Below are 8,071 nucleotides of genomic sequence, written 5' to 3'. Positions count from 1 at the left end.
GGAGTGGGCTAACCATCACCTGGTGGTGTTCAGACTCATCCCTGGGGTCAAGTGGTCAAGACCACCTAGGGTCAGGTTCAGGGTTACTCCCCCTGGAGGCTTAACCATATACACCACCCTAACTGCCTCACTTTACCCCTTTCCCCCTGCCAAACTCAGAGCACCTGGGCTCTGTTGAAGTCTCCTCCCACTCCAGGTGTTGCCACTTTGCCCTCTCTGCTCACTCCCCTTTTTAATCCCCCCAGGAAAGGCAGAAGCCCTAAGCTGTGCCCAACTGGGCAGAGGGATCCTCCTCCTGGCATCACTGGTGAGTCCCCATGGTGCACACTGGGTGAATGGTGGAGGTGATCAAAGGCCGGGGGGCCTGGTGGCCCCCCGGTTACATAGGAATAGGCTTGATGGTTACTCCAATGTGCAGTCATAGATTTGTCAGGGCTGGAAGGGACCTCAAGGATCATCTAGTTTAAGTGCCCTGTCACTGGGTCAGGTTGCTCAGAGCCCAGTGCAACCTGGCCTGGTTAAAAGTCTCCTTAAATAGTGAGAAGTCTGAATTATGCTTTTTAAATGTGAATGCTCTTTTGCATCTCTTTCCAAAGGCAGAGAATACCAGGAGGCTAATCTCGGGCATTTCTGACCACCCCATCCTGTAATTCACCATGGATCTGATGAACACCTCTCCTGAGAAGATGTGTCATCTAGATTTTGATAAAGCCAGAATGCTTATCCCAACTGAACCCTGAGTGCTGATAAAACTGCTGTCTTCCACCAAAGAAGCCCACCCAATGATCTGGTCCAGCCTCCCTGCCAGAGCAGGATCACCCACAGCAGATCATGCTGGAATACATCCAGACAGTTCTTGAATATCTCTAGAGAGGGAGACTCCACAATCATCCTGGGCAGCTGGTTCCAGTGCTCTGTCACCCTCAAAGTGAAAAAATTCCTCCTCAGGTTCACATGGAACCTCCTATGCCTCAACTACCACCCACTGCCCCTTGTCCTGTCCTTGCCCTGCCTCTTGCCGTTCCCCAGCCAGAGGCTGACTCCATCCTCCTGGCACTCACCTCTGACATATTTATTAACATAATGAGGGCACCCCTTAGTCTTCTCCTCTCCAGGCTAACAAGCCCCAGCTCCCTTGATCTCTCCTCATAAGGGAGACATTCAACTTCCTTAATCATCTTTGTGACTCTGTGAAGCAGCTCCCTGTCCTTTGTGAACTGAGTGGGAGGCAGAGATGGACAAAATACTGTCAGACTACTTTGGGACATTCAGTTTTGCTAATTTGTTTTCAGTGCTCAAAGACGTGTAGTTTTGCCCCTCCTTTCTTTCCTCTGATGGTTTTATACCTAAGAACTCCCAGCAGCAACAACCTCCAACTTCTCCTATGCTCCTCAATGCACACAGTGACTCAGTCACTTGTCAGAACTTGTGAATTCAGGACTGTGAAACTCTGTTGGGGCAGTTAAGTATAATTACCCTGCCACTGTTTCTTCCTCTTTATTCTCCAACTAGAGAAACAAAGGAGACAAATTAACCACTAAATTCTACACATTTATTTGTGTTAACATCTCTTTTGTCCCTGAGTAGTCATCTGTATTCTTCCTGGTTGAATACTGTACTGCTTAATTTGGGGAAAAGGAACAGATGCAGGTGTGAAATTACTTATAAGGATAAAAGGACCCAGGCAGAACCTACTAGCCCTCACTTTGCCAGTCTGAAATGCTTGTTGAGGTAATCCAACAGAACTTTTCTGAAGTACTGTAGTATCTTCAGCAGTATTTTATAGCATCTTTTATATATCCACCATGTTAAGCCAATCCAGAGCTAACCTGAGTTTTCATAGAATCAACCAGGTTGGAAGAGACCTACAAGATCATCCAGTCCAACCTAGCACCCAGCCCTAGCCAGTCAACTAGACCATGGCACTAAGTGCCTCAGCCAGGCTTTGTTTGAACACTTCCAGGGACAGTGACTCCACCACCTCCCTGGGCAGCCCATTCCAATGCCAATCACTCTCTCTGTCAAGAACTTCCTCCTAACATCCATCCTAGACCTCCCCCAGCACAACTTGAGACTGTGTCCCCTTGTTCTGTTGCTGGTTGCCTGACAGAAGAGACCAACCCCCACCTGGCTACAGCCTGGCTACATGTCACAGAATTTCTTAGATTGGAAAAGACCTTCAAGATCATCGAGTCCAATCATTAGTTTCACACTGACAAGTCCTCGACTAAACCAAAGACCTCAACATGACATCTGATCACTGTGAATCCCTATGGTTGGAAAGGACCACCAGGTCGATGTCTCTTTTCTAAATGAGTGAAGATGAAAGGAAATCTGTGTGTGTGGCTTAAAGAAAGAAATAGTACTGTTGAATTCTCTCTGCTTTATCACCATTTCCAAAGTGGGAGATTTCTTTCTCCCGATGCCAGCTCCTAATCAGTGACGCAAGTGGAGCAAAGGCAAGCAAAGCTGTTGCCTGCGATGAGTTTCACAGTATCATCAGGATTGGAAGAGACCTCACAGATCAAGTCCAACCCTTTAACACAGATCTCAAGGCTAGACCATGGCACCAAGTGCCACGTCCAATCTTGCCTTGAACAGCTCCAGGGACGGCGACTCCACCACCTCCCTGGGCAGCCCATTCCAGTGTCCAATGACTCTCTCAGTGAAGAACTTTCTCCTCACCTCCAGCCTAAATTTCCCCTGGCACAGCTTGAGGCTGTGTCCTCTTGTTCTGATGCTGGCCACCTGAGAGAAGAGAGCAACCTCCTCCTGGCCACAACCACCCCTCAGGTAGTTGTAGACAGCAATAAGGTCTCCCCTGAGCCTCCTCTTCTCCAGGCTAAACAATCCCAGCTCCCTCAGCCTCTCCTCGTAGGGCTGTGCTAGATGGTTTGTGGGATTTTTGAGGGATTTTGTCCTCCCAAATCTCTAAGACTGTATTAATATTTTCCCCACACGTGTCTATACCCACAGGTAATATTTTCCTATTAAGATTGCTCTCTTGCTCCTTTTCATGGATTTCCATGGATCTCACAGTCACCTTGATCAACTTCCTCATTCCTCCCTCAAAATGCATCACAAAACAGGGGGGAAAAACTGTTCCCAGGTAATTTGCAGAAGCACATTATACTTGCTCAGTGCTGCCTAACAATTAGTGTCACTTGGCATGTTACTGTCTTTTTCCTTCTAGAAGCAAATTCAATAGCTGTTTCAACAGAACGGGGGTGGTTTTGGCAGTTATGTGACCCAGATACAAGCCTCAGTTTGAGTATATTTCCAGCATTCCTATCTTGGCTTATCTCATTGTTGGAAATCTGAAGCTCTCTATAAGCATCCAGCTGCAGTGGAGGTAGGCAGCTGGAGCCCTGGCTTCTTGCTTAGGGCAAAACGTTAAGGGCCAAGCTGCATAGAAAATGCCCTTGGCAGCTGCCCAGTGGAGGGAGGAGAGAAGGCAGTGATAGTGGATGAAACAGACCCTGGAAAATGAGGAAGAGAAGAAGAAGGCTTTGTTGCATCTGAGCTGGGGAGATGCTTGTATTATGGGGGCAGGGTTATCTGAATAATAGGGTTTGGTTTCCAGCTTTGCTTTGGGATCCCTCTCAGCTCAGCAGGGTGTAGGGCAAACAGGCATAGCATAAAGCTCCTTTCTGCTCTCAGTTTCAGGGAGCTCAGCAAAATCTAGAGTGGATCAAGAGAGGTGCTAACGAGAGGATTCACACCATCCTTTCATCGCATCTTAGTGTGCACAACGGCAGGGTCCTACCAGAAGGTGATTTAGAGCAGGGCTGGGTGCTGCCCTGGATGCCTGTGCTCAGCTGTACCCACAAAAGACTCCACAGGAACAGGAGCCAGCAAGTCAAGTGCCTCTAATGGGACAGCGTGCTCATTTTCAGTGCCTCCAACTGCTGCCTCTGCCAAGGATGTGCCAGCATACTACACAAGCTGCCTTATCCTCTCCCTTGCTTGCTCATTATACTGAATTTTCTAGGCTGGCAGAAAGGTGGCTGTGCCAGCTTGCTGTCACCTAAGAAAGCTTCTGTGTCATGGGGAGTCTTTGACAGCTTCATTTGGGCAGCTTTGTTTGTTTTCTGTGCCACATTAACAGCACAAATGGGTGGAAGCTGGACCATCTATCCAATCTCTAACATATGATCTGAGATAAACCAGTTATGGTCATATTTGCCCTGCATTTTGTGACCACCACAGGAGGTGGGGATTGGCATGGCTCAGTGTCAGCTACACACTCCTTATTGTTCTGTAAATTGTGTCCAGTAAACGTGGAGAGAAAACCTAGCAGGTGACAACAGTGCAAACAGATTGAGAAAGTAACTGTGGAGCTGGAAAATATGCCAGACATTTCCAAATCCTGCACTTAAGTCTGCACTTAAGTCCACATCGGTCACAACGACCAGATTAAGAGAGCCTGTTGGCTGCTGACTACTTATTCTCCCACACTGTTCTTACTGTGCCTCTCTGGGTCATTTTGGGCAACCTTTACTATGATCACAGATGCTCTACATGAAGAATGCACACAGATGAAGATCACAAAGTATGATCCTATGATTCTATTTACTGTTTAACATACACAGCTGATGGTTAAGGATAATAAATTACTTTAGGTGAAGCATTTGTATAGTCACCACCATATTCATAGAATCATAGAACCAGCCAGGTTGGAAAATACCTCCAAGATCATCCAGTCCAACCTAGCACCCAGCCCTAGACAATCAACTAGACCATGGCACTAAGTGCCTCAGCCAGGCTTTGCTTGAACACCTCCAGGGACAGTGACTCCACCACCTCCCTGGGCAGCCCATTCCAATGCCAATCACTCTCTCTGGCAACAATTTCCTCCTAACATCCAGCCTTGACTTCCCCTGGCACAACTTGAGACTGTGTCCCCTTGTTTTGTGGCTGGTTGTCTGGCAGAAGAGACCACCCCCCACCTGGCTGCAGCCTCCCTTCAGGTAGTTGTAGGCAGCAATGAGATCACCTCTGAGCTTCCTCTTCTCCAGGCTAAACAAACCCTTTCTTATTGAGTGCTGTAAGGTGGGAGCAGTCTATTGTGTTTGAGTCCTTGCCAGTTGCTTCACTATGTGAGGCAGTAGTTTGCTTGCATTCAAGAGTAGAAGAATGTCTCTTACTGATAACTACACAGGCATATGTCTTTGCTGGCCTGAAAACTCCCTTCTAGCTCAGTGACTCAAGATCTCCAAGGATGATCGTGAGAGTAAGCAAATGGCATGTAACTCTGGAATGAGGTGAGCTAGCAGTAGGGCACAGGTATGTGGCAGACTAGGATCTGAGGGCTGTGTAGTGTAGTTGTATCTCTCCTTCCTTCTTCCTGTACCTGTCTTCAATTGTCAGGCAAAAAGCAATGACTGCTCTAATACAAATGAGTTGTATGTGGATGGGATGCCTATGTGAGAATGGAGGCTTGCAATAAAGTACACCATATCCAGCATGGATCTTAAACAAGAAAGTCCTGCATGAAGGATGGCTTAATTTAGGTGTGTGTTGCCTCTGAATGATGTATCACCAGGTGTGGCTTTACAGGAAAGTGATGCAGTTATAGGTTGGATTGGATGATCTTGGAGGTCTCTTCCAACCTGGTTGATTCTATGGTTCTATGGTCACCGTTTCCCACCTGCAAGTTCTCATTAAATTTCCCCAAGTCTGTGACACCAGGTTCCATGTTGTCTCTTTTCTTCATCTGCATCAAGTACGTGACCAAATTTGTTCACTCTGAGTGAGTAATGTTTAAGATGTTTAAAGTGAAGCAAATCCTTCAGGGGTTTGCTGGCCAAAGGCCAAAGATGTGCAGTGTTGCTCCTGTCGTACCACATACTTGAGACATCCAGCAATAAACAAATAAAATGAGTTCTGGCATGTGCTAATGGCATTTTTCCCCCCTAATTTGCCAGCCAAGTGTTTTCCAGTATGGCTGGTTTTGAATGGAAACAAGGAGAAAATGTCATTGAAGTGGCCAATATTTTGGTTTTAGTTTCATTCAAATGCTAGAATTTTGAGACTAATTTCCCTCTAAATCTGTGTCTGCCTTGGCACCTAAAGTCAGAGAATCATAGAATGCTTTCAGTTGGAAAATGACCTTGAAGATCATAGAGTCCAACCATTATCTAATTCTACCAAGTTCAGTGCTAAACCATGTCCTTTAGCACTACATCTATGCATCTATTAAACACATCCAGGAATGACGATGTGTTAGCCACAAATCTTCCTTTAGGCAGGCAGCAGGGGTCAGCACCTGTTAGTGAGGGATACAGTATTCTTAAAAATCACAGAATCAAACAGGTTGGAAGAGACCTCTAAGATCATCCAGTCCTACCTAGCACCCAGCCCTGTCCAATCAACTGGAACATGGCACTAAGTGCCTTATCCAGTCTTTTCTTGAACACTTCAAAGGACAGCAACTCCACCACCTCCCTGGGCAGCCCATTTCAATGCCAGTCACTCTCTCTGTGAAGAACTTCCTCCTGACATCCAGCCCAAACCTCCCCCAGCTTCCACATGGACTCCACATGATTCAATGTGAATCCCACTTTGCTGTGCTCCTTCTGACTTCATTTGTGTAGTCTTGAGCATAGACCACACACCTAACACATTAGCATAACCTAGGCAAGAACAACCCAGTCTTTTACATACATCATGCCTTGTTTTTTGTCATTAACCAGGTGTCCACCATCTCCCCTCCCCCGTGGAAGTCATCCTGAAGCTGTGGGACCCAAGGCTGAATGGTCACAGACTGGATGTTACTATTCCTTCTCACATTGCATTCCCACAGTGATGCAACCACTTCCCTGGGCAGCCTATTCCAACGTTCAAGAACCCTTTCAGTGAAGAATTTTCCTCTAACATCCAATCTAAACCACCCCTGGTACAACCTGATGCCATTCTGTCTTGTCCTATCCTGTTTTTACCTGGGAGAGGAAACCAGCACCCACCCCACTACAGCCTCCTTTCAAGTAGTTGTAGAGAGGTCTCCCCTCTGCCTCCCTTTCTCCAGGCTAAATGAACCCATTTCCCTCAGCTGCTTCTCTTAAGACGTATTCTCCAGACCCTTCACCAGTTTTGCTGTCCTTCTCTAGACCTGCTTCAACACCTCAATGTCTTTCTTGTAGTGAGGGCCCCAAAACAGAACACAGTAAGCAAGGACAGAACTCAAGGTGTGGTCTCAGCAGTGCTGCACACAGGGGAACATGGCATTCCAAAGGAGCAGCAATACTGACACATACAACATCAATCCAGCTATCAGAAAGCATCTTAATAATTAACTCCAGGGATTCTATTAATTGCCAGTAAAATTATGATCTATTTTCTCCTTGTGACATGAAAAATGACTCCAAGGTTAAGTTCCCCTCCCCCCTTACTGTTAATTTCAAGTGCGTGAGAAACAATTTTTTTTGGAACTTTGATCCCCTGCCAAAACTTGTAGAAGCAGCAGTTCATAAAATGTTTCTCCTAATTTATGCAAAGAATGGAAATGCATTTGCAATAACACTACAGATGGCTGTGCCCTGTCTCTAGCAGCCACTTAAACACATTAGTGGAAATCTGAAACTTTGGTGCTCTTTCCAGCACAGCTACAACACATAACAGCTCTGTTGGTCTAAAAACAGCGCCTCTGCCACTCTGAGAAAACCTGATGGGCAAACTACTCCTTTTATGTTACTGTCATCTTTTCCAAAGCTCTTTAGAAGTCAGTGATGCACTTGGGTAATGCTAAGATAACCCCCTGGAAATTGGCACAGATTGTATGTTGAATAACCCTGTTTTCCAAGTGCACCTCCCAGGCACATCCTGCAGCATGGGAGATCACTAACACTAGCTCCCACCCCTAGTTAAAACTGATCAGCTATGAAGTTAGACAAGAGGCTGTGTCCTTGTGGAAGAGCAGGTATGGCTGTGCAATCTACAGGGATCTTGCCCCCAGGTCAGCAAGCTTTGGATAAAACCTTCAGCTATCAAGAGCTGCCTGTGACCATTGATCAAGCCTATGAGAGCATGCAGAAGTCCCTTGAAGGCTGGCCAAGTGGAGAGCACATCAAAC

At 46.5% G+C, this 8,071-nt stretch overlaps 1 long non-coding RNA gene across 1 annotated transcript; it reads left to right on the top strand.

Annotated features, from left to right (window-relative positions):
• The first annotated feature begins 240 nt into the window (after window positions 1-240).
• On the top strand, window positions 241-734 carry LOC135180446 (uncharacterized). Its single transcript, XR_010304435.1, has 2 exons — window positions 241-307; window positions 597-734. It is a non-coding gene; the product is annotated as an uncharacterized LOC135180446 (long non-coding RNA).
• The last annotated feature ends 7,337 nt before the right edge of the window (window positions 735-8,071 follow it).

The sequence above is a fragment of the Pogoniulus pusillus genome, chromosome 1, assembly GCF_015220805.1.
Source record: "Pogoniulus pusillus isolate bPogPus1 chromosome 1, bPogPus1.pri, whole genome shotgun sequence".
Lineage (NCBI taxonomy): Eukaryota > Metazoa > Chordata > Aves > Piciformes > Lybiidae > Pogoniulus > Pogoniulus pusillus.
This window is presented reverse-complemented; position numbering and strand designations above follow the sequence as displayed.